This window comes from Enhydra lutris, unplaced genomic scaffold (assembly GCF_002288905.1).
Source record: "Enhydra lutris kenyoni isolate GAN:26980312 unplaced genomic scaffold, ASM228890v2 scaffoldscaffold20, whole genome shotgun sequence".
Lineage (NCBI taxonomy): Eukaryota > Metazoa > Chordata > Mammalia > Carnivora > Mustelidae > Enhydra > Enhydra lutris.
The window spans coordinates 5,693,420-5,720,988 of NW_019154104.1; the positions used below are offsets into that span (position 1 = coordinate 5,693,420).

General features: G+C 38.8%; 1 protein-coding gene and 1 pseudogene across 3 annotated transcripts in view; one reads left to right on the forward strand and one right to left on the reverse strand.

The window, feature by feature from the left end:
* LOC111148755 (EF-hand calcium binding domain 11) overlaps nt 1–27,569 on the forward strand; it is a 142,349-nt gene that overhangs the window by 31,384 nt on the left and 83,396 nt on the right. The window lies entirely within an intron of this gene.
* LOC111148754 lies at nt 11,130–11,709 on the reverse strand (annotated as a pseudogene).

The window sequence follows — 27,569 nt, forward strand, 5'->3', positions numbered from 1 at the left end:
TTTCTAATGTAAGACCTTCCTCCATCAGCCATTTCCTCTCCTTTTATAACTTCCAGACTGTCTACAGACATACTCTAATCTCCCAGCCTAGAAAGCTGCTCCCTTGACCTAAGTCCCTCCAGGTAGCTTGCCCTCCTTTTCTCAGGTTTCATTCTTGTCATCTTCTCTGGGTGTTGAGCACCCTGCCAAGGAACCCTGTCCTTGATGCTCACTCCCTCCCCCCCTCCCCCCAGCTTTCCTGGCATTGTATCATTCCAGTGCCAGCGATGGCAGCTTCCATTCATTAAGCACCTGCTAGCATAATCTTACCGAATCTGTGCAGTGATGCTACACATCAGCTATTATTTATACCCATTGTACAGGTAAAGCTGAGCTCTGTTATCCCTAATTTCAAGTGACAGTGGACCTAATTCTCAATTATTTTAACCTTTGGTTAAAGAAAAAAACTGACATAGGAAACTGACAAACAATAAAAATATTTTATTTGATGACAGTCACACTGCTGGTACTTGTTAATGGTCATGTGTCTTTTTTATACTTCAAAATCTTGTCTTTTGATTTAAGAATACCACTGCTTAATAATGGTAGAGTAGACTGAATTTACAGTTAAAATAAAATGCCTGAACACATTTAGCATTAAGTATCATTCCACCTGTGTGGAAACAAAAATAAAAGTTACAAAATGCATTTCTCAACCCAAGCCAATATTATTGTTAAGGTTTCTTGAAATCCATTCATGACTTCAAATAAAAATCTTCTCTGCCTTGGAGACGGCATATCCAAGGCTCAACCCAAGGAGAGGTGAGGGCAGTAGAAGAGGCACACTCTTCCCTTTTTGCAGAAACCTACCTGTGTTTGATGGAGAGAGTGTTCAATGACTATATGAATGAATGAATGAATGAATGAATGAATGAGAAAACAAAGGAATAGAATAAAGTTTGTTAAAGTTTGCATCTTCAAATTATGTGTTAAATTGGGTGGAGCATCTGCTTGTCCTTAATTTTATCTGGAACTATCACAGATTATCTTCCTTATGGGGCTTTCATTTGCAGATTTAGATGCAGAGGGCTTAAAAAATATGAACTTGACCACATAGTTGTATAGAGATTTTAAACTGCTGTCAGAAAATTATTACAGTAGTTTTAAACTCTATCAGAAAGCTTTTAATGGAACTCTGCCATCAGAGTCCAATTCATTTAATTGAATGGAACCTTCTTCTTTCTCTCTTGTACATTGCCTCATAGAGTAGTAGAAAAGTTTCTGCAGTGACCAAATTTGCTATAATGTTGGTGCCATTCATTCTGTCGGTTACAAGTTGGTCATGACAATAAGTTGGCTGGATGTTCTTTTCATGGACAACTTATATTCACAAGTTGGTTGTTTGGGGGAAATCGTCAGACTTAGTTCTTCAGGGTTATTTCTTTTCACTGATTCATTGTACAGAGATCAGATTTGAACCCTCAGGGCTCACTTATGCTATATGTATAGTTACCCATTGCTAGATGGGGTTCAGTTAAACAGGAAGGAAAGATAAATGGTGGAATATATTTACTTGTCAGATGGCAGCATTCATCTTGAGGTCAGGAATCTTGGTGGAAAACTCCAAAGTTCTTAAAGTGCAATTACCTCCTCAATCATTTTTATTCCCAATTAATGTTTGATATAAACACTATAGGCTAGTGTAGTATTCAGTCCCATTTAGTTTCCTCTCTATTTTATTTTCTAATTTTCATTGTAGTTCTTAGTCTTTGTTTTTTGAGGGCGAGCTTATGGTATAATCAAATTAGTTTTAGTGGGTAGATTTAGTTTTCTCTAATGATTTACTAACCAAAATATACGTTCTTCTTATGTGAACAAGTCAAAGTGGATTACTATTTATTTGACTGACAAGGAAACGCATTTCTAATTTTATTTAGTAGCTGAAGTAAATTCCTTTACCACAAATTAAATATGAAATAAATGTATGATCCTCTCTTAATGAACAAAGCGGGTTGAGAGCCAAATGAACTTGTAGTAGATCTCTTTAACCAGTTGGTGGTGCTAAACACTCTGATAAGAAACTAATTGGAAAGAGGCAGTTAAGCTGGAGCCTTCCTTAATAAATGTTATTTTATTAGGTCTTGAAAAATTAGTATAGAAAAATATATGCCCAAATTATTACATCTTCTCAGTTTAAGAACCAAACCAAATCCCTTTGCTAGGCAGCAGACTACATTGCTAGTAAACTCCTATAAAGATGTCATTGGCTCTCATAGTGTTCACATATTGGAAATTACATGGTTGTGTGACATCTTGCTCCATCGTGGAAGTGGCCTTTAGCCTGTCATCTGGGGAATTGAAGTATGGGTGGTAATGTATGCTGGAGTGATAGACCTGGTTCTATTTAGGATCTGAGTTTAGAATTAAGAAATACTGATTACTACTATTCTTTTTTTAAGATTTTATTTATTTAAGAGAGGGAGTGTGTGTGAGCGGGGGGGGGGGGAGAAGCAGAAGGAGAGGGACAAGCAGACTCTGCACTGAGCGTGGAGCCTGATATGGGACTCGATCCTAGGACCCTGAGATCATGACCTAAGCCGAAACCAAGAGTCAGATGCTTAACCAGCTAAGCCACTGATTGGCGCCCCCTATTACTACTATTTTTTACTGCCAGTGTGCTTTTTTAGGGCTAGGGTTGTTTAACTCTTTTTAACCCCTTGTTTTTTTAGTGCCAAAGAAGTCCAGTGGAGCAATCATCTGTTGTCCGAATGTGTCCTGAGATGCAGTCAGAAGCATAGGGAGGCCTTGGGATCAGGGAGAGCAGGTTTTGATTTTTGCTACACACTTCCTAACCATCACCCTGTAGTCACTTACATAAATTCTTTACAGCTCAGCTTTCCCAACTTATAAAACAGGGATAATAACCTCTTTTCTGCAGAGTTGGCATAAGCATTAAATGAGATAATGAGTGCTCCTTGGGTGTAATTTCCCTGCTCTACCCCTCATTGGCAGCTGAGGCTAGGACTCAGTCCTTTGGAGGCCCTGCCCAACCCCCGGGCTTAGCCAGGCCTGAGGACCAGAGGTCCTCTTTGTGTCTGATAATGCCTCATGCTCCACTAATGAAAAGATATTTCTAGGTTGTGAAGTTCCACAGGGATTTTGTAGACTCCTAGACTCACGGAAGAGAGATTCGGATAGTTTACCTGGCTTTCAAATATTTGCCTCTCTATCCTGGTGATATTTGTCTGTTGGTCAAAATCGGCCTAAACATTGAAGACTAGGGAAGGCAATACAAGATTGCTAAAAGGTGTAGCAAAGGTGTTCCTCGCAGCTGGTTTTCCACTCATTTATTTGTTTCACAAACTCTCACCGAGCATTACTGTTCCAGCGATGAACCCCAGAAGAGCCTCCAACCTTTGCTGAGCGCTGCAGACTCCAAGCAGTGGAATGCTCCCCGCTTGGCAGGAACTGATAGGCAGCCCTCATCTATGCAACAGGAAGATTATGTAAATTTAAGTATTCTTTATAATGTTATAGAAATCAGGTATAAGATTGTACATTTTTTAAAACTCTGATAATGAAATTTGTTTCATTTTCCACAGCATATTCTGTATTTAGAAGATTGACACATGTTGGCAGAGGCTTCACTGTGATGATAAAATCATAAAACAGTATTAATTCATAGTGTGGCTATATAAAAGATGTATTTTTTAGAAATGGCACAGCTAACATGGTTGGTTAGATCTCACTGATTTGGATTTTTGAGATTTAGAGATTACAGAATTGTGGCCTCAGATGGTGGTAGAGATGTCAGAAATCATGTCCACTGTCTCTCTCCTAGCTAAGAAAATGGAGGTCAATGAACTTAATAGCTTCCCCAAGGTTACACAGACCTGGATCAAAACTCAGGTCTCCTGACTCCCAATTCAACACCAGCGTATTATTTTTCTGCCCTAACTTCTAAAATGAGGAGCCATTTTCAGTGTAAATAAAAACAAGTGTGTGTCTGTTCAGCCTCCCTAAACTTTCATACTAAACCCAGAGCATTATTTCTGCCCAATTATCAGAGTGAAACTTTGTATCCAAGACCATTGATGAAGATGCTCCCACAAAAGGTTTGGAGCAGAGCTAAGGAGAGGGACAGGGAGGCACGCAGCTCGCGGTTCTTAGAGCACACGAGTGCCTATGTCTGTTACCCCTACTGAAGCAGGCAGGGTTTTCATCTCCTCCCCCCAACCCCACTTCCCCTGCCTGCCTCTCCTGCCCTCTCCTCTCTTCCTAGATGAATGACATCCTATGCCACAGGTGTATTAGTAATTTCTGAGTTTGTTCCCCACTAAAAATGACCTCATTGTCTTGTGCTTCTTTTCCATACTTATACAGTAACAGGAAAATAAACCAGCTCTGAGTACAGCCCACAGCAGAAATCTTGTGCTCTTTATGCAAGTTTGATTTATAGACGTGTACTGCAGAGCGGAGTGACTATGAAACATTCATCTTCCCATTGCTAGTTGCCATGGAGATCAAGTACACAGAGCAGTGTCATTCCAGTCCTGGTGATGCCTGCAGTAGTTTATCCCTTTGTTGTTCTTGTTTCTTAAGCAACTGCCTCGCATTCTTTCATCATTACAATTAATCATGCACACAAGTTTTTATCTTTCATCTTCAAATAGAAAGTACTAAAAATGTCTGACAAAAATAGGGAGAATTTAAATATTCTTGTGGCTTTAAATACGCATTTGCGATTTTCCCCCTCAGTCCCGTTGGAAAATAGGTCATGTAGAAAAAAAAAGCACATATTAATGTACAGAAATTTCAATCAAGAAAGCAATAGAGTAATCTGAGCAAAAAAGCAATGCTTACGCTCAGGAAATCTTAAGGAGCTTCAGACTCTCAGGCCTCCCAATGCTTGGAACTAAATAAGTCCGCATTTTAGATAATGCGAACCAAAAACTGCTCCTGAGCTATATATGATCAACTCTCCTTTTGTTTTGTTTGTTAGTCTCCTTAGAGATTTGAACAACCTGAATATTTGCTGGATAGATTACAGTGGATTTTAGGGTACGGGGGCTTCTTTCTTTAAAGATTAATAAAGTTCGAGTTTTTTGTTTGTTTGTTTGTTTTTTTACAGAGTAAGGAAAAGGAATTCTGTTTAATCTTCCTTATTTTTTGCCTCAGTTTCACCTTACATGATTCATAGTACATACCATGCCAACAATTAATAAGTGTTTGCTGATTATCTGCCTTCTTTTATTGCATTTCTGGCCAAGTCTGTTGGTTAAGAAAGCATGTTTGGGATAACCGCTCCTTTGCTTATTGGCTGGGAGACCTTTGAGAAATGTCTTAGTTTAGCTTGGTTCCTTTATCTGTAAAGTGAGCAGCTGTAAAATTAGGATAATAAGGGGTTGTGAAGAGGGTTCATTCATGCAAAGCGCCTAGCTGTATGCCTGGCCTAATATGAATGCTCAGGCAGGGGGCCTGCGGTAGTGGTGGTCATGGTTGTTACTCCTAGGATGACTGCTCTTACGACTAGGACTACGCCAGGCCAGAGCTGAGCTCTAACCCAGGGAGTGAGGCTTCCTTGATCTACCTTGATTTCAGCCTCAATGCCCAGGACTCTGTCTTTAGGGTCCAAGGTGACAGGTGATGGCCAGTGCTTTCACCTGGGCTGCATGGACTCACTTCATCTCAACACTTAGGATCCTAGGATTTTGGCCAAAAAGTATTGACAGTGGCACTTTTCTCTACAGATGGAGAAGAGAAGGCCATCCTCAAAGTTGCAAATTTCTATGACCTGAATTGTTTCTGGCAAAGGGCTGTGTTGGGGTGCATGGGAGGGAGTGGGCTGCTCGCTTCTGTCTTGCTAGGGAGAGTTCCAGCATTTGTCTACAGAGGCCGAAATATGATCTGATCTGCACCTCTCCACCCCAGTGCTCCCGTGTTGCTCTGCGGTGGCTGCAACCCTCCTTCAGCCCTTCTGGAATTGAAGTTTTCCGAACTGGTGGCAGACGCATTCTTTGTGGAAATTCACTCTCCTTGGCAGTCCTCCAGGGCACACGGCAATGCCTGTTTATTGGATTTAGCTTTTGTTTGGTTAGCCTTGTATTTGGTCTGTTTTGCTTTGTGCAGTTCTTTTTCTCTTCAAATTTTCGTGTTTCGGTTCCTTGGACCTCATTTCTCTTTAGTTTGCTAGCTGGCTTTGTAACATTGCTAAAAGTTGTTTGCTTGAAGCAATCACAAAATGAGTAGCCTCAGATTAATTTATCTTTTCTCCCCGAAACCGGATCCGTAGTACGTGAAGTAGGCGCACTTTCATTAATGATTAAAGCAAAGTAGCCTATATGGTTTCCCCTTTGCCACATTCTAATACTATGCCAAAGTGTCCCCAGCTCTCCTTGCTTACCTCGTGGTTGCTTCCTATCCCCTGCTTGGTAGGCTCATGTCAATTCTAAAGAAGAGAGCGTAGTTTAACTTTTCCAAATCCTTGTGTTCTCCCTTCCCAGGTGCTCTTCCTGCTTCTCCCCACCAGCTAAAAACTCTAAAAGACTCTTATGCCTTCTAAGTGAAGCTGTCAACATTCAAAGTGACATGGGTACTCAGTAGACACCTATATTTTTGTGACCGCAGTGGGCACAGGTGTGTATAGCTTTCAAATCAGGGACTGAAATTGAGACCCTCTGTGGATTCTTGGTAACAATTCCAAATCCTCCCTAGGTGCCCGATTGTATGTGCGGTCCTCACCTTATACTTAACGTGCAGTGGGCACGCCGGTCTTCTCCTTACCCCCAATCACTTTAGGAGGTGTCTCTGCCCTGTGTGCTTTTGTCCTCAGGCTTGTATCTTTTTCTGTTTTGGAAATAAATATGAGTTAGCATCTTGTGCATTGCAGACACTGGGAATATGTGAAAGTAAATGAGACAAACACTGCCCTGCCCTCCAGGAGCTTATAGTCCAGTTGGGGAGATGGATAGTTAGTATCCAAGATGGTTAATCCTGAAAGATGACTGCAAAGCATTGCGGGAATACAGGATGCTTAACGAAGGCTTGGGGAGCGGGCATGAGGCTGACTTCAGAGAAAGTGATAGCCAGTATGACACCTAAAGGATAGAAATAGGCAGGCAAAGAAAGAGTGTATGTCTCACGCAGAGTGCTTCTGGAGAAGTCGGAGTCCATTGCTTTGCCCACCAGCTTGGATCCCCTAGGACTCGGAGGCCAGCTTGGATCTAACCTGAGCACCTTTGACTCCTGAAACCCATTGCAGTTCACACACTTGGCCCTTCCTGCCCAGCTGGACCAGATCGGACTTAACCTGAGAGAATTCCTCTGGCCTCCTGTTCCACTAGAAGCTGAGTATCTCAGATATTCTACACTGATTCCCATTGCACTGCCATTTAGGACAATAAGTATAGGAAGAGGAATTGAAATTAAATGGATTGCACTAGCCAGTTGACTTTGAGAAAGTAACTCAACTTCTCTGTGCCTAGTCACCTCATCTGTAAAATACGGAGACTAGAGAACCTACATCACAGAGTTGTTTGGGGGATTACATGAGGGAATACACAGGAGAACACGATGCCTGGCCCCTGGTAGACACTCACTGTATTAATGTTTTAATGACATTATCTAGATTATCCTAGAGAGAGAGACAGGAAAACATAAGAGGTTTTGACTTCGGGAATAATTTTCCATGGCCAAATGGGTATTAATCTTGAACGGTCCACTCCTCCTCTCCAGTGTGGATAATGGAGAGATGACAGTAACACAACACCCCGGCAGTCAGAGGTACTGACCGAGTTAGCTTTGTTTCACGTCTGAGATTTTATTCTGTGTTGATTTTGTTCCACAAATTCTCTAAGTTTTCATGAAATTAAATGATCTTTGCATTTCACAAAGTGTGCTTTAATCCGAAAGACAATCATGATGTTTGCCTCAACTTTATAGTTTGGGCCTCCCAGGACCAGTCTTTCCTCCCTCGTGACAGTGATAATAACAGTTGATCAGGCAGTAGATGACAACTCTCTCTATTGATTTATTCCACAGATGCTAGCTGAGCACGTGCCACGTGCCAGGCAATAAGAAGGGTACCTTCAGGGCTACAAGAGCAAATCAGGCAGGGACAGTCCATGAAATACTGACTGTAAGATAAGGCAGAAAATACCTACTATAGAAGCATAAAGAGGTGAGGGGATTTGATTCCAGCCAGGACGATCCAGGAGTTTAACAACTGAGTTACAATTTGAAAAACTCCAGGAGGAAAGGCATCTGGAGAGAGAGAAGGCACAGACCAGGAGTGGATGAAGGAGAAGAGTAGGGGATGGAGGAAGAATAGGGCGTCAGTGGCCAGGAGGGACTGGTAACAACAGTGACCGTACATCCTGTGCTAACAGCCTGCCAAGCCCTCTTCCAAATGCTTTGCTCGTCTTGAATTCCTTTGATCCTCACAACAGCCCTGTGAAGAGGCTAGTGTTATTGCCCCCATTTTACAGATGAGGAAGCTAAAGGCCAGAGCAGCTCAGTGACTTGGCAAAGATCACATGAGCTGATAGAAATGGGCTTTGCCCCAGACAGTCTGACCCCAGGTTGGAAGCACAAAATAAGCACATCCATCATGAGAAGAAGAACCTTTATCTTTCTCTTTTATATCTCTCCTCATGTGCACCCTTGAAAGGGATTTTGAATCGCTTTATCAATCAGGTCTACTACAGTTTACAGATTCTGAAGGAATCATTTTATTTAAGGCCCTTTTCCAGTTCAATTTCAATAGAATAAAGATCTGGACAGCATATAAATTTTCATGGTCAAAAATAGAGCTATATAATCTATGGCTATAACCCTTTTCATAGACCTAAGGCTGTGGATATATGAAAACACTTCAGCTGAATTGTACACCCTTTTTATAAAATTCCCTGATTTCTGACAATTTGGTCATAAAACCTTTTGATAAAAATATCAAAAACCTCATACTGCCAAACTGTAAAATGTGACCGTGTTAATGGCCAAAAAAAAAAAAAAAATCTGTATTTTAGATGGTCATGACTGCTTAAATCTCATAATGGGAAACATTTATGGCTTAAATAATTGAAGTCCACATTTCTCAACCTTTTGTTAGACCTTCAGACAAATCACAAAATTGAGTGGCTGGATTTTCTCCATTACTCTGTCCTCTCCATGCTGGGGTGGTGGGATATACATGGGGCTGTCAGTCAGTGGTTTGGCCTCAGCTCCCATATTATGGGAAACTGATTCAGGCACATTTGTTAACCTCCCTAGATCTCAGTTTCCTCTCCTTCTGGCTTTAAATACCTTGATTCTCTGTTTCCATACCTTTGTTTACTTACTCTTTAAAGAAAACTATGAGGAATAGTATAGTGTCTAATGGCAAGAAATGAAGAAAAATAATTCACTTATCATTGTTCTCAAACATCATCAATTTCAGCATTATTTAACAAATCTTTTTTTAAAATTGTTTTTTAATTGAGGTATAACTTGACATATGACCTATCAGTTTCAGATACACAACGTAATTAAATATTTAGATATACGGCAAAATGATTTCCTTTTCTCTGTATGAATTTTGGAGAATAGTAGAAATCTGTCTCTCACAACAGGATCTATCCTATCATAACTGTTTTTCAGACAGCAGTTTCAACAAACTAGATTCTAAGTATCAAAATTTCATTTTAATGAAGCAGATTCCTCTTAGGCACCCCAAGAAACCAATTTTCATTTTTGTGGAAATACATACACTAGTAAGCTTGAAACGCCTCAGCTCAAAAGATCTAAGACATGTACTCTAATGCTTTAGTGTTATATATAAACATGAACAGGATTCTAAGGTGTGTGTCTACTCCCACTAGAAAATCAGATTAATAAAAAGTCTAATCACATAAAGGAATATAAAACTATTTATTGACCACTGTTTACCAGTATTTACAATAAAGTAAATAATATACAGTTGGATAACATTCTGACTACAAAGTTACTGTTTTTCCTGGTTTGTGCTGAACCAGTAACTCAAATACTGAAAAGACTGAGCCTACATGTCAGGAATGAACTGGGGTAAACAAAAAACATGCAGGTGAAGAATTTGGAGTATAGAAGCCTGTCCACCCATTTACTCCAGCAGGTGCTAAACTGCCAACATCTCTAACCATCTGATTATGATTAGTTTCCATGAAGGAAGTTGTAGACAATCCATGAATCATGACCTTTTAGTCAATACAGCACAGAGAATTTCAACTTCTTAAAAAGGAATGGTTCACTAGAAGGAACCTTTAAATGTCCATTTAACTAAAGTATTGCTTACCTAAGTAAAACACACAAGGACTTATCTAGTTTTGTCATTTGGGTGGGGAGGTTGGTGGTGGTGATAAAATTTTCCTTTCAGGGATCTTGCAAATAAACTTGCGTTTATATGGCTATAAAGAAGGATATGGATTCTGATATGGCTGTTTTTAAATTGTCCAATTTAAATTGTTTACATTATATTTAAATTGTCCAATTAATTACAAAATTTGAAAGGTTAAGGCCTCGGGAAAAACTTCAGCTTAAGTGATTTATTTCTTAAAATGCTGAAAATGATAGAATCCCGGAAACATGGGCTTATCCATGGTTATAAAATGCTGTTTTTGTTTTGGTGAATGTTAAAAACAAAAACCACTTATGTATGTATTTTAAGTATACACACAAAAAAACCCCTAAATAAACAAAAAACCCAGAATGGTCCTTAGGCATATAGGAGTTAAACACAAATTCTGACTGACTGAGTAAAGACTATGAAGATTTCCCCCAACATTTAGAAAAGGTTCTCTAATGCAAGGGGATAATATATCATGGTCTCAAATATTCTTTTCTGATAAAGGAAGCAACTACAGAAAGCTTTTATTTGCTTAAAGTAACCAGTGCTATAGATGCAAAACCCCAACAACTCCCCCAATTCTACTTCAAAACAAACATCAAACTTGATTTTCATTAGAATGTTATTTCTTCACACTAATAAATCAAAAAACAAAGACCCAGATTTTATATAAATATATATATATATATATTTATATAAAATCTGGGTCTTTGTTTTTATATATATATATATATAAAATCTGGGTCTTTGTTTTTATATATATATATATATATATATAAAGCAATACAAACAATTATTGAGCTTCATCTTCTGGACAAGAATGCCAAGTTAGTCTCTCTTCATAAAAAGCAGTTACAATTTGAGGACACTTCATGTTTGCCTCTTTTGCCAGCACCAAGTCTGCCTCATCTGAATCTTTCCATTTCATGAGAAACATTAATTCTCCACTGCTGTCTGTGGCACCAATTATTTGTTCAGGATCAAGACCTCTGGCAAAGCCTCTTGGTTTATCAGCAGCATCTCTTTTCTTCTTTGATTTGCTATCATCAGATTCACTGTCAGATAAAGATTTTCTTTTTGTACCATCTTTTTCTTTACCAGCTTTTTGAGAGTTAAGAAACGCTTCAGTTAACTCTGGACAATCTAGATTTTCTTCAGGTTCCCAAGTATTGTCAGCATCTGTAAAACCCTTACACCTCAGGAAATACTCCACCTTCCCATTCACTATACGTCGGTCCAGTACTTTTTCCACCACAAATTCTTCAGGCTCTGCCTCTTCTACTTTTTTACTCTTTCCATTCTGTTTCTTTCCCATTTTTTGCAATGTAGTTTTATTGGAGGCCATTTTTTATTGCAGACTTGAAGAGCTATTATTCACGACGCCTCCGAGCTGCTCCGGGTCCCGGGTCTGCGGCGTCTCCCTATTTAACAAATCTTTATTAAGCACTGACTACGTACATGATAAATATGTGTTTCGCTGCCCAGGATTACCAATAATTCCAATGTCAAATTCTCAGATTTACTTGGGATTTACCTTCTCCGTTTCCACTGCTTATATCTGCCTTATTACTATAAGATCTTATACTCTTTATTTAATCTTATTTTCTTATATTCCAAATAAACAGAGCCAGACAGACACCTCTCATCTCAAAGAGATCCTTAGCATGTTGCAAATTATTACTAAATCATGTTTTTTCAAGGTTTTTTTTCTTTCGGTGTAAAGAAGCCCCATTTAAACCTACTGGGTTATGCTTCTTAGAAAGAACCATAGCTGTCAAATGTTCACATCTAATCCAGATGGGTCAGCTGACATCCTAGTTTTAATAGTTTGCGGTGATGAATTTGTCATAGAATTGGAGCCTTCTCTGGGTTATAAATTGCTCAGACTCAAATGTGATGGGAAATTTACAAGGACTGCCATTAGAATAGAATATTTTAAATTACCTCAGTTGTACTGGAGGTGAAAAAAACCTGATAAGAGGTGTATCAGATAATCATAAGTTCACGTGACCCAAAAAACTCGGTTCCTCGGCTATTTGTCAAATAATAAACTGGATAATGATGATGGCACCTGTACCTGTCATTTTTTGAGTGCCCACTATTGCCATGATTTCGTTCAGTCCTTACAATAACCTAATGAGTTGTACACCGGTATGATTCCTATTTTACAGATAAGAAAACTGAGCTTAGAGGGGTTGGATAATGTTCCCAAAGTCACACAGTTAATAAATAGCCAGCAATGTTCTAAGTTGCCTGTTGTCACCTTCCGTTCATCATATTTAAAGTGAGAATCATTATCCTCGTCCTCAAGTCAGCTCTTTCCTTCTATTTCTGTCAGTGATACCATGATTTTCCCAGCTTCATGCTCGCAGTCATCATTGATTTTTTCTTTTCTGCCCTTGCTCTAAACTCATTCAGTCACCGGTCCCTTTGCTAGTGCAGTGTCTTCCTGCTGTCAGCCCTCTTCCCGTCACCTCCTTGCAGGTGTCTGGGCCCCAGGCCTAAGTGCACATGCTAAAGGCCAGACCTTAACTTCGTGTTCACAGCCGACTATCCTCTGCCCCCTCTCCTTAGAAGTTCTTCCAGCTTCCCTCCTGATGAGCTGTTACCTTCAGACACTATGTGCACGATAATGCCTTTCTGGGATGTCCCCTCCTTTGCACCCCAGTCTCTGCATCCGGCTCTTTCCGGATGAGGTGAGGTTGGGTCCCCTCCTCTGTTGCACATTCTGATCTATCCATTCCTCAGGGACTGTCCCCTCTTCTCAGCACCTGTGGCCAGTAGTTTCTGTATCTCATTGTGCACTAAGGGCATGCCACCTGCCTTGCACTACTGTACAGCTCTTCCTGCGTGTGACCCTGCTCTCTGTCAGTGGTGTTTGGGGGTGGGGATTAGAACCCTGATGGACATCTGGAACATTGCTGTATGCCCGGAAGTGCAGGTTTCCATGCCCCACGTGTGGGTATGAGGATAGCAATCTTTATGGTAACTGTAGTAAATCTCTCACATTGAACTCATTGAGTTATGAGCTCTCCTGTTCATCCCCCAAGCCTTATGATTCAGACACCCACTGCATGGCAAAAGGACCACATGCATTCATGTGCTAGTCGGTTGTTTGCAAAGATGGCCATAACGACTCCCGCCACCCCTGTCGGCACACCCCTTTACAGAGCGCCTTGCCTCTTTCCCATCAAGAGGTGAAGTTTATCTCCCCTGTCTGAATCTGAGCTCACCTTGTGACTTAAGTTGGCCAAAGGATGTAGCGAAAAGTAGCAAATTACCAAACCTGTGGGTGATCCTGGAAATCCCCTCCAAAGGATCCCATCTGAAGCCATGCCTTTCGCCCCATCTGCCACTGAGTTTTTGTCCCTTTGTACACACATACGTGATTTGAGTTTCTTCTTTCATGACAGTGCATTTCAAAGTTCTCTATCTCTATAGAAATGGTCTTAAAAGTAGATAATAAATTTCAATTATTTACATGCCCTGATACTATAATTGTGCATTGTCTCTTTATAATTTCCTAAACCTAATTCAAATCTAACGTTGATTTTTTTTAAATGCTAATATTTTCACAAGACTAAGTTAAAACAAAAACAAAAACAAAAAAACCCTTGTGTTCTTGATTTGCAAATACCTGGAACTTCCCATCCCCTCTCTCCTACCCATTATATAGCAACAAGCTCTGTATTTGCCAAATAGCAAAACAGCCTTTATTTGACAGTGTGTGTTTTAGTTCTTTGCTACTGTTGAATCCTACTCACATTTTCTTTTGTGGAAAATGACCATTTCTTCCAAGAGTATATGATTTTTTTTTTTCCAAATGCATAGTTTTAAAAATGAAACTTCATTTCAGACAGAGTGATCTTTGGTTTTATGAAAGTGAAATATTTTTTACGGTTCTGTGGCTGTTCATCATTTTAAAACCTATTAGTTGTAACAGGTCAGCTTGAAAAATGAGGAGTTTTAAATTTAACTTAGACAAAATATCTCACGATAGATTCTGAAACTATGCCAGTAAAACTGTGTTTAAATGATTCTCGAATTTGTTTTTTAAGGGATAGTTTTCTCCTTTAAATGTGTTTTCTGGAAAACACAGTGTTTCAAATTCCGGTAGGCACGTAGGAGCTCCAGATCCACACTAACGCAGACGTGGTATTGTTTGTGGAGCTTTACTCCTAATGACTGACCTAATGTGTTGTGTCTCCTTTTTCTGGCTGAGAGAAGGAATCCCATTTTATAAGCAGTTTATTCAGTACTATGTTCATATTGCCTCTTACCTCATACTATTTCTCAGACTACAAGAATACCTGTGACATATTGAGATAGCTCATATCATTGCTAGAAAAGTACAAGGTAATTTGTATAGAAAATATGTAATGTAATAGTTTTAGTCACAGAATATAATTAAATTAGTGCCTAGTGTAAAAATAGTGAAAGGATTTATTTTTAGTTTCTAATGGATCAGATGAATGTGATTAAAATATGTAAATTAAATAACAGCATTCATTTCCATGCTCTTCTCTGTGGCATGAGCTCTCCCTGTTATATATTGTAAGGAGTCCATTTTCTTCTCCCCTCCCCCCTTTTTCAGTAAACCCAGTATTCAAGACAGTGAGTTTGATAAAATAGGGAATGTATTTGTTACATGCTTCGAAGCCTTCGAGCGGAGGGGTTTTAAATTGAGTAGGCATATATTCATTCCTCCCTTCAGTAAGTAGTTATTTGGTACCTACTGTGTACCTAGGCACTTTTGGGGTGCTTGGGGGTAGAGCTATGAGTAAAGCAAACAAGGTCCCTGCTCTCAAGGAATTCACAGTTTAGCTGTAAGAAGACAGACAACCGAGTAAAAACTCCAGACAGGGATAACATGCTGTAAGGAAGGTAAAACGCTATAAGAGGGAATGTGTGATGTGCACTCTTCGTGGATGCCCCTCCATAGTATGTTATATCATTGTGTTACTGTATTTTATCCTATCACAGCATATTCTGTCCTTTATTATATTTCATATCATATTGTGTATATTATACTCATATTAATTATTTTTGTAACCTTTTGTAAGGTTGTAAACCTTGGAAGCAGAGAGATAGAAGGATAAAAAAAGACGTTAAGAGTCCTCAAGACGTGTAGGTTTTCTGAGCATTCCCAGTATACAAAGAAAGTCAAGCTAGTGGACTGTAGTATCCTTTTTTGGTATCCCCACCATCTTCCCACATTTGTTTCCAATTATCAGTAAAGTTCAGTTCAACAGATACCCTGAGTCCGTGCTGAGTCCGAGACATATTTACATTAATACACGCGTCTGTCATTTACTTTCCCTGTTCATACTATTCTGTTGGGGCTTGAAGAGGTACAAGAAACTGGGCACAAGAAACTGATGAGTCCACTGAGCTATTACAGACGAATGTGACAGCAAACGGGATAGACTTGGACTGGAAAGCAACTTTCCTGGATGCTATCTATCTTTTCAATCCGTGGTCAGCTACCTTTTCTAACATCTTATTTATCCTTAGGTTACAAATCATAAAGTGATATGAAGGACCAAATATCTAATCTGAATGTCAGTCATTTGTAATGTGAACGTAGTCTTCATCTGTTCCTCCTCTTTGGAGACACAAGACGTGAACAAATGATCTTGAGACCTACACGTGCGTGCCTCAGTGCCAAAAGGATGAATCACTTGAATACCTTTCTTCTTGAGGAAGGGACTTGTTAAAAATTAACAATCTAATAAGATACTTGAAAGCTTGAAAGGTATAGACACTTTTAAATGAAACAACACAGATTTGAGGACTCTGTTCTATCCCGGTTATGATTCAGGGTGTCTGATTTAGACTTGGGAATCAGGAAACAATATAGACCATCTCCTTTCTGTGTGTCTTCAGACCATATTAGTCATAATATCCTGACAAAATTTCCACTGAACTAACTTTCTAGTGATTTATAAGGCATTGAAATGCATTGCTGAAAATACTTATTGAGTCTTCCTTCAGAGATAATTAATAAAAACATTTTGTTATTAGAAGGCAGAGGTTGAGGTTTCATTCTGAAAAAAAGTAAGTTCTTGAAGCCTTTCCATGGTTTGCTGCTAGTAATTCCACTCCTTAGATTCCTGCTCGGCTTTTGTCTTTCTAACCTCCCTAATTCTGTGGCTTCATAGATTTTCCTCCTGTTTAGAATAAAACTGTAGAAGCCAGTGCTACATCAAGTGCTACATTTAGTGTCTATCTCCAGGCATGGCCAATGCCTCTTCCCACTGCCTTTGTTCCAGGGATTCTGGAAAAGAGTTGACAGAGCCTCACTGTGACAGGGCAGAACTTTTTCAGCTCTGCTGCTTCTTCTCTTGGAGATGTACATGAGGTGCGTCAGTGTGTATTATGTACATGTAAAATAATTGAGGCAGAAAAATAGTGCGTATACATTCCAGGTTAAGAAACAAATCATTCCATTCCAAACATGACTGAAGCCCCGTGGGTAGCCCTGCCTACTTGCCTTTCCCTTCCTCTGCCCCAGAAATAATCACTATCCTAAATTTTTAAAATCATTCATGTGTGCCTTTATTTTTTTTTAAGATTTTATTTATTTATTTGGCAGACAGAGATCACAAGTAGGCAGAGAGGCAGGCAGAGAGAGAGGGGGAAGCAGGCTCCCTGCTGAGCAGAGAGCCTGATGTGGGACTCTATCCCAGCACCCTGGCATCATGACCTGAGCAGAAGGCAGAGGCTTTAACCCAGAGCCACCCAGGCGCCCCCATGTGTGCCTTTATATTTTATGATGCAGGTCTGTGTATTTGAATTAGTATATAGTACTGTGTTATTTTTAAGCCTTACATAAATGCAGATCTCTTTTTCTCTAATCATTATATTTTTGAGACATATTTACATTAATACACGCATCTTTCATTTACTTTCCCTGTTGCATACTATTCTATTGGGGCTTGAAGAGGTACAATAACTTAGCACACTCTTTCACCATCTAGAATAAATTGAGAAATAGATACATGTATTACAGAATAGTAGATTAAAATGTCAGCTCGATTTGTGAAATAGCTCTGTTGGAGGGATGGGCGTGCTAGATTGCAGCCAGGATTAAATAGATTTCCCTTCCAATCATAGGCACCCCACATGGAGGCCTGCCCCTGTGGTTCTGGGGAGCAGAGCATTGCTTTGGAGTAATTTACTGGGGTAATATTCCCCCCAAAACAGGTTCCTCTGCATGGAAATATAGATAGAATCTCTGCAGACTTATCAAATTCTTTCCATTATAGAATTTAATGCTTAATGTTTAAATCATAATGCCTAAATTATAATTTTTTGCCTCAGTGTAGTTACGTGGAAAGACTATACCAAGGAACACCTCTGATCTACAAAAATCCAACTCATAGACCACTTGGAAACTGTCGGTGCATACATCCCTTTTCCATTTTAGCTAATCTGATGCTAATGCTATAGGAATGCTTTATTTTCTCCTCAGAGCTTGTGGACATTGTTGTCATTCATCCCAAGGCACTTGAATACTAAATTACATATCATTTACTTATATAAAGAAATTGCATCATGATTTTGTTAATTCTTTTTTTTTTTTTAAAGGATTTTATTTATTTATTTGAGAGAGAGACAGTGAGAGAGAGCATGAGCGAGGAGAAGGTCAGAGGGAGAAGCAGACTCCCCATGGAGCTGGGAGCTCGATGTGGGACTCGATCCCGGGACCCCGGGATCATGACCTGAGCCGAAGGCAGTCGTCCAACCAACTGAGCCACCCAGGCGTCCCATGATTTTGTTAATTCTTGATAAGAATAGTTTCTTACAGGATTCTGGACTTCCATCAAAGAAAAGATCCTGCAAACTTGGTACAGTCTCTTATTTTACACATGAGGTTAAATGACCCACTCAAGGTCACACATCTAAGCAGGCATAGATCAAGGTTAGATTCAGGTCTGGTAGCCCTAGCACATTGCGCTCCCCGTTGCATTGGTGTCTCAGTCCATTCAGGCTGCTATAGTAGAAGACTATGTAGTGGGGGCTTAAGCAACAGACACTTATTTCTCATGGTTCTGGAGGCTGGGAAGTCTAAGATCTAGGTGCCAACAGATCTGGTGTCTGGTAAGAACTTGCTTCCTGGTTCATAGACAGCCATCTTCTCGATATGTCCTCGTGGGGCGAAAGAGGCAAAGGAGTTCTCCTGGGTGCCTTCTGAGGGCACAGATCCCAGAATGAAGGTTCCAGCCTCACAACCTAACCACCTCCCAGGAGTCCCAACTTTGAATACTATCACTTTTGGAGGTTAGGTTTCTTTTTTTCTTTTTCTTTGGTTTTTTTTTTTTAATCTTTTTTTTATTCTGCTTTTAATTAATTTATTTTTATTTCTTTTCAGCCTAACAGTATTCATTGTTTTTGCACCACACCCAGTGCTCCATGCAATCCATGCCCTCTCTAATACCCACCACCTGGTTCCCCCAACCTCCCACCCCCCCGCCCCTTCAAAACCCTCAGATTGTTTTTTCTTTTTTTTAAGTTTTTTTTATTTATTTGTCAGAGAGAGAGAGAGAGCGAGTGAGCATGCACAAGCAGGGGGAGTGACAGGCAGAAGCAGGCTTCCTGCTGAGCTAGGAGCCCAATATGGGACTCCGTCCCAGGACCTTGGGATCATGACCTGAGCCAAAGGCAGACACTCAACTCACTGAGCCACCCAGGCGTCCCTGGAGGTTAGGCTTCAATATATGAATTTTAGGAAGACATAAAACATTCAGTCTATACAAATGGATTATACAATTACAGCTTTATTCTCTATTTGTATAATGCTCATGTTTGTTTTTACAGCTAGATTTCCTTGACTGGTAGGTTTCAGTGCATTTTGCTTTTTGTTGCTGGCATCTCTTTTGTTTCTTAACACTGCAGGAAGTGTTTATCATACCTCCTTAAATTAGTTTTATGGAAGCAATGTATACTCTTTTCCTTCCTTATTTTCAACTGGTGTTTACTTGCTAGCCTTTCCAGCAGGTGGTATAAATAAGTTAAATGTTATGACAAATTATTCCAAAATGGTATATTAACAGTTTGCATACATTAAGACTATGGTGTAATAGTTTGAATCAGATTGTAGCAATCTGTAAATTTGTAGATGTATGTAGTTAATTTTTTAATATAATTTTTCCATGCATAGTTATCTTTGATTTGTTAGTGTGTTTAATAATACAATGAGTACATTCAATCTAAGATTTAAAATACTACCACTAACTCATATATACTCATGTAGTCCTCCATTCTGTCTTCCTGCTTTCCTACCATTAAGAACTACTATTCAGGATTAAGTGTTTGTTATTCCTTTGCTTTAAACACACACACACGCGTGCACAAATACATATGTACATACATGTACACACCCTTATGTATTTCCTTAATATCTACTCTTTCTCATTTTAAAACTATATATAAAAAGAGTGTTAAGATGTATGTAGTCGTTTGATGACTTGCATTTTTCACTTAGTAATGTGTTTCTAATATTTGTCCCTGTTTTGCATATAATTAGAATTCATTTTAAATGTGTATAACATTTCATTATATGAACTTACCAGAATTTATCCATTTTCCTATTGATGGGCATTTTGTTTTTTTGCTATAACTAATAATACTGTACAGACAGTCTTGTATCATAACTCCTTGTGCCTATATATAGGTGATTCTCTCAGTAGTAGAATCCCTGGGTTATAAAGCATGCAAATGTTTACTTTGATAGTGCCAACATTTTAAAATGCCAGATGATATCTCTGAATCATTTGTGTTAATTTGCATGCCCATGAGTGTATGAGAGAGCCTGGTGATCTGCATCTTCTCCAACACTTGGTATTATTAGACTTCCTAATCTTTTCCAGTGGAGTGGGTATAGTTCCTCATTGTGGGCTTGATTTACATTCCCTGATTAATCATGAATCATATATTACATATCTTCATGTTTATTGGTCTCTTCTGTGACATATCTGCTCATGATTTGTATCCATTTTTCTGTGTATTTTCTATTGATTTGACCATGCTCTTTATAGATGTTCTCACTACAAATATTTTGTCATTTTAACAGGTATCTTCTCTCAGTTTGTGGCTTGTCTTTTCACTGTCTTCAGATAACTTTTGAAATATAAATAAATTTAATTTTATTGAATTTATTAATCTTTTTTGTAGTGGAGTAATTATGTTTCATTTAAGAAACTCATTTCAGGGTTAGAGAGGTACCCATATTTTCTTCATAAAATTTAAAGTTTTGCTCTTGAAAATTAAATTCTTAATTCTTTTAGAGTTGATTTTTGAGCAGTGCATGGTGTGTGGGAACTTTTTCCATATGGATAACCATTATTTTCTGCCCTTCTTTGTTTTTTTTTTTTTAAACTGTGCCCTCTTTTCTCTACAGCTCTGCCATGCTGCCTCTGTTCCTACATTTTGTATTCTGTTTCATTGGTCACCCTGAGCCAATTCCACAATGTCTTCATAAAATCTTAATAGCCATATGGGAATTCTCCCTCTTTACTTTTCTTCTTTAGCAGTATATTGGTTATATCCAGTTCTCTGCTTTTCCATATAAATGGATCAAGTCCTGCATCAGGCTCCCTGCTCAGTGGGGAGTCTGCTCCTCCTTCTGCCTGCTGCTCCTCCTGCTTGTGCCCATTCTCTCTCTCTCTCCCTGACAAATAAATAAAATCTTTTAAAAAATGGTTTTTAAATTACTTATAATAACACTTAAATAGAAATGTAACTGATTTTTGTATATTGATCTAATATCTAGCAACCTTATTAAATCATAGATTTCTATGGATATTTTATTTTATTTATTTATTTTTTATTTTTTATAAACATATAATATATTTTTATCCCCAGGGGTACAGGTCTGTGAATTGCTGGGTTTACACACTTCACAGCGCTCACCATAGCACATACCCTCCCCAATGTCCATAACCCCACCCCTACTTCTCCCAACCCCCTTCCCCCCAGCAACCCTCAGTTTGTTTTGTGAGATTAAGAGTCACTTATGGTTTGTCTCCCTCCCAATCCCATCTTGTTTCATTTATTCTTCTCCTACCCCCTTAACTCCCCATGTTGCATCTCCACTTCCTCATATCAGGGAGATCATATGATAGTTGTCTTTCTCTGATTGACTTATTTCGCTAAGCATGATACCCTCTAGTTCCATCCACATCGTCGCAAATGGCAAGATTTCATTTCTTTTGATGGCTGCATAGTATTCCATTGTGTATATATACCACATCTTCTATGGATATTATCTTATCTATGGATATTTTAATGAAGATAATACTATCAGTGGAAGATAGTAACTACTTCCTTTCTTCCTTTCCAGTTCTTATGTCTTTAATTTCTTTTCATTGACGTATGCACTAAGACTGGTACTTGAAGTGGTGACAGTGTCTTATTTCCAAACTCAGGGGGAAAGACTTCAGTATCTTATCACTTAATTTTATCATAACTATAAGGTTTTATAATTAGACCCTGTGTCCAATTAAAGAAGTTCCCACCTAGTCTACTACATTGGGAGTTTTTTGTTGTTGTTGTTGTTGTTGTTGTTTTATCAAGAATGGGCATTAAATTGTATTACATGCTTTTTCTGTATCTATTTAGATAAAGATAATTGGTTTTTATTTTTAATGTGGTGAGTGACATGTGTATTTTAGTATAAACCCTATTTGGTCATGCCTGTTACCTTTTATATACAATTGCATTCAGTTCGCTAATATTTTACTTAAGATGTATGTGTGTACACACTATGTGTACACACTGTGTGTACACACTATGTTGAAATTCTGTACCCACTCAAGGTATGCTTAGATCCAAGGTGCCAGTCTAGATGAGGGTCAGTCAACATCCATAACCCCTCGGACATGGGTTATCATTTTTCCTTTCACTCTTCTCTTGCTACTTTGCTCAGGGCAACTTTCATGCAGCTCTTTGGGTATTAGCCTAATGTGGGGAAGTTATTCTGTGAGATAATCCTTGGTGGGTAAGCCCCGAGTCTTCACTCCTGATCTTTTCTCCTTTGAAGCCACCAAACCAAAGCTGAAGTACAGATATGGACCCTCACCCTCAGGAAAAAAGTGGTTTGGGGATGCCGAATTTCCAATAACCACTTCAGGTTTGAGCTATCCCAAGAATATGGCCTGGCCCCACCATCTTTGTAACTCAGTGCATTTAAGGTAGTTTTGTTTTAGTTCTTAAGCAACATTTTTGTTTTTTTTTTCAGTGGGGGAATTGATCGGACTGTCCAAAAACAGAAAGTCACATGAATTATTAAGTACTTTTTCTCTCAAACTTTTCATTCTAAATTTTCATTTCCAGATATTGATTTATTGGGCAGAGCATTGGATTTACCAAGTGTTGGAAAAGACTAAGCTTATTTGTTAAGAGATGTAGAAAATATGTGAAATTAATGATATGTTTCTAGTTTGGGGATTCTGGCATTTCAGTTGTGTTCTATCTTCTGTTGCTATCTGAAGGATATGCCAAGGTTTTCGGACCACTATTGTTCTTCTATTGAATATCATTTAGAAGGTGTAAGATAATATTTATTTTCATCTGATGTCAAGGCATATTGTCCGGAAATAGTGGTATAATTTAATGACTATGTCACTGAATCTCAACTTTTTTATTTCATCTATTATTTATGAGAAGAAACAATGTTTCCTGTTTTCATCAAGGTATTATATCTAAAAATCACTTTTCTTGAACTTCAAGATTTATAAAAATGCATTTTTACTATACTTACACCTGGTATAAAATAATTTAACTATGTTTGAGTCTTGATAGATCTCTAAGGAAGGCCCCCACCAGGTTTGATGATTCACTGGAAGGACTATGCATATAATTTACTTACAGCTACAGTTTGTTGCAGAGAAAGGTTATGAAGCAAAATTAGCAAAGGGAAAGGCACATGGGGTGTAGTCCAGAAGAAACTAGGTGCAAGTTTCTGAGAGTCCCTTCTCAATGAAGTCACACAGGACATGCTTAATTCTTCCAACAGCAAGTTGTGGCAACCTGGGAAACTCATTCAGGACTCAGCACCCAGGATTTTTATTGTGGGATGATTAGGTAGACAGTCTCTACCTGGCATGTACCAAAATTCCAGACTCCCAGAAGGAAAGCATGTGGGGTTCAACATAAACCATATTGTTGCACAAGCAGTTTTAGGCACAGCAATCCATTCATGTATGAGTTAATGGCGGTGAGAAACTTCTGAAAATCTGTTTCCAGATGCCAGCCAAGGACCATCCTCATAAGCAGGATAGCAATCAGGTGTGCTGTGTTAGCTTTTTTCTGTGGCTGGAATTATAGCTAAAGCTTTTAAAAAGCACTTACTAGGTAGCAAGCACTGTTCTTTTTTTTTCTTTTTTCTTTTTTAAGATTTTATTTATTTATTTGACAGAGACACAGGGAGAGAGGGGACCCAAGCAGGGGGACAGGGAGAGGGGGAAGCAGGCTTCCCACTGAGCAGGGAGCCCAATGCGGGTCTCCATCCCAGGACCCTGGGATCATGACCTTAGCCAAAGGCAGACACCTAAGGACTGAACCACCCACATGCCCCAACAAGCACTGTTCTTTATTCATTTTATTCTCACAACCATTTCCTGGATAAGGAACTGAAACACAAAAAGGGTAAGAAACTTGTCCAAAGTTGCACAGTTAATAAGTGGTAAATCAGGATTCAAGCTTGGGTCTCAGATTCTGTGATTTATCAAATGCTTTATTGTATTTTTTAAAAAGTTTTATTTATTTATTTATTTGACAGAGACAGAGAGAGAGAGAGAGAACCCACAAGCAGGGAGAGCAGCAGGGAGGGAGAGGGAGAAGCAGGCTTCCTGCTGAGCAGGGAGCGCGATTAGATTAGATTCGGGGCTCCATCCCAGGGCCCCTGGGGATCATGACCTGAGCTGAAGGCAGACGCTTAACCAACTGAATGATCCAGGTACCCCTATAGTGTGTGTGTGTGTGTGTGTGTGTGTGTTTAATTTTCATTTTTTCCCACCTCGTGGTTAAGATGTTTCATAAAATTGTGATTAAAAGAAATTGTCTTGGGGCACCTGGGTGGCTCAGTGGGTTAAAGCCTCTGCCTTCGGCTCAGGTCATGATCTCAGGGTCCTGGGATCGAGTCCCGCATCTGGCTCTCTGCTCAGCGGGAAGCCTGCTTCCTCCTCTCTCTGCCTGCCTCTCTGCCTACTTGTGATTTCTGTCAAATAAATAAATAAAATCTTAAAAAAAAAAAAAGAAATTGTCTTCATCTAACCTCTTTTAATCTTCATTGTTTCATGGCTCTTAATTTTCAGTTTTTGAGAAACCATTCTCATTATCATATGTAAAACTTTCCTGATCTCTTAAGCTTTTCTCAGCCTTTGTGTTTCCGGATTAGAGGATCTGAATCGTATTTTTCCCATATCCCTACAGACAGCTTGTTTGGTCCTCGACCACTAATTTAGTTCACTATTTTTTTAGACCTCCTTTTGGTATCTTCTGAGCTGTAGCGATCAGAACTGCAAACAGAGAAGGTATCACTGCACTGTGGTTTATGAACAAAGACAGGACAGCATTTTCAGCCTTTGATTTCCTTCCTTGTAATTCTCATCATCGTGCTAGCCGTATTGTCTACTCAGTAGATTGGACAATAACTTGGGGAATGGTCTTTAAAAGCCCCTAGGTGGCCATCTGGGATATAGCTGATAACTGGCATGACTGATGGAGCTTGCTTCTCTGTACTTTAAAGTGTATCTTAAATCTAAATCTAAAGTGTACTTTAGATTCTTTCTTTTCTGATTGAAATGAAGAGATCCACTATTTACTATATCCATTCCCAAGAAAATACATGATAGCTTCAAGAAAAGTCTGAGTGTTAACACATGTGCTGAAATATGATACAGATGTTTTACGTCCTACTGTAATATTACTTCACTGTTCAGAGTCACCTGCTTTTTTTGATCCCTGCCTAAGCCTGCTTGCTTTATTCCATAACACCTGTTCCCAAGAATATATTTACAGCCTGTCGTCTTTTCTAAATGGTTAGTCCATATGTTAGAAAAAGGTTGATTTTTACCAGTGTCATTTAGTGACTACCATAAGGATTCCCTATTATTTATTTTCAGTGTTATTTTATTTCAGTGTAATACCGTAATGGTTGTTTTTACATAAATACCATATAAGAACTCTTGATATATGACTGAGGTATGATAGTTATTTAAATATTCATGGATAGGAAACAAGTTATTTCTAGTTTTAATTTTTTTTAAGTTTTTTTTTTTTAAATTTGACAGAGAGAGAGATCACAAGTAGGCAGAGAAGCAGGCAGAGAGAGAGGGGGAAGCAGGCTCCCCACCAAGCAGAGAGCCTGACTCGGGGCTCGATCCCAGGACCCTGAGATCATGACCTGAGCCTAAGGCAGAGGCTTAACCCACTGAGCCACCCAGGTGCCCTTAGTTTTAATTTTTTTAAAAGAATTGTAAACTTTTCCACTGCATGATGATAAATGTCCTTGTACTTGTAGGGACTTAGAAAGCTTGTGTCTATTTTGTTATGCTTATGTGGCCCAGGGCATCTAGTCTTTAGACATTTGCAACCTTCTATTCCAGGTCTTTGCATTTGTGGTTCCCTGTTTAAACATTGCATCAACAGAAAGGGCTTCCCTATCCAAAGTGACTTCACCCGTCTCCCGACCCCACCCCCAAATAAATCTCTACTACTGGTTGTATGTCATTCACAGTACTTACCAATCTCTGAGACTGTCTTTTGTCTTTGTTTGCATATTGTTTGTTTCTCACACTTGACTATAATAGCTCCATGATAGCAGTGGTGTTATCTGTTCTGTTTTGATTACCTCTGGATGTTCAGGTTAGCATAAAGCACGTGGTTGTTTAGTTCTTCTTGAATAAATCAATGAATTAGTTTATTCGAGACTACAGAAAAACAACTTATTTATGTTAGATATGATATGTGATCTTTATTATTCAAGCATATTAGATTTTCTTTGGGTTTCATAGAACTCGGAGATGTTATCCAGACTGACCATGGGTTTAGGTTCTGATAAGCAGCTAACTAAAAAGTTAATGATGGTTATACTTAATCTCGAGGTTTGGCTAATATTTCTGATGCTTTGAGCTCTGAGGATTGTGTATTTGCATAAATCATCAAATCTACAATTAATCAGGACTCCTACCAACTTTCAAGATACCAATTGCATACTTTTTCATTTTTTTGTGTGTTCATTGGAAATATTTTAAATGCAGAAAGGTAATAGTAATTTAAGGTAACTCTTGTGCTTCAGCTACCTAGCTTTTCTAGTCTTAGCATTTGCCATATTTACTTCATATGTTTAAAGAAATAAAAGTATACATGTAGAATTGAAAACCCCTATGCATTTTTCCCTAATTCCTTACCCTCTCTCTCTCTCTAGAGAGAATGGCGATAATCCATATCTTGGTATTTATCAGTCTTGTGCATATGCGTTTAATACAACTGCATAGATATCCATAAACAGTATGTTACCTTGTTTTGCATGTTTTCCAGTGTTAGAATTGTATTGTATCATTCATAGCCAAGATCTTGATTCTTTCATTCTACATAAAGTTTTTGAGATTAATCAATATTACATGTAGTTTTTGTATTTCATTTGTTTTCATTGCTGTATAAAGTCTCATTGAAAGATAATTCTACATTTTATATATCCACTTGCCTGTGGATGGACATTGACATTGTTTTTAGTGATTCGCTCTTTCAACTAAATGCTGCCATAAGCTTTCTTGTACCTTTCCACGTGTACACATGTGCAACAGTTTCTCAAGGGTAGTGCTTTACAATCTTCTCACCTTATTGCACTTATAGACAATAAGTATTTATAAAGCACTTTTAGGTAAACAGACAAGTTGCTTTTGACTGTCTGTCTGCCCAAGAGGCTTTGGGGCTCAATATTTTGCCGCACCTATAAACCATCTGTGGCAGAGTTTTGGGAAGCTGCATTCTAGGGCAGTGGCCTTTGTATTTCTCTAAAAGGATTCTTAAAAACAATGTACTTCCTTGAGCATTTTTAGACTGATCGGCTAATCCTTTTTAAATGATTGCAAAGCATATGATTTCCAGTGTGTTGTAAATATTGACATTAAAAATAAAACTAGGGGCACCTGGGTGGCTCAGTGGGTTAAGCCTCTGCCTTCGGCTCAGGTCATGATCTCAGGGTCCTGGGATCGAGCCCCGCATC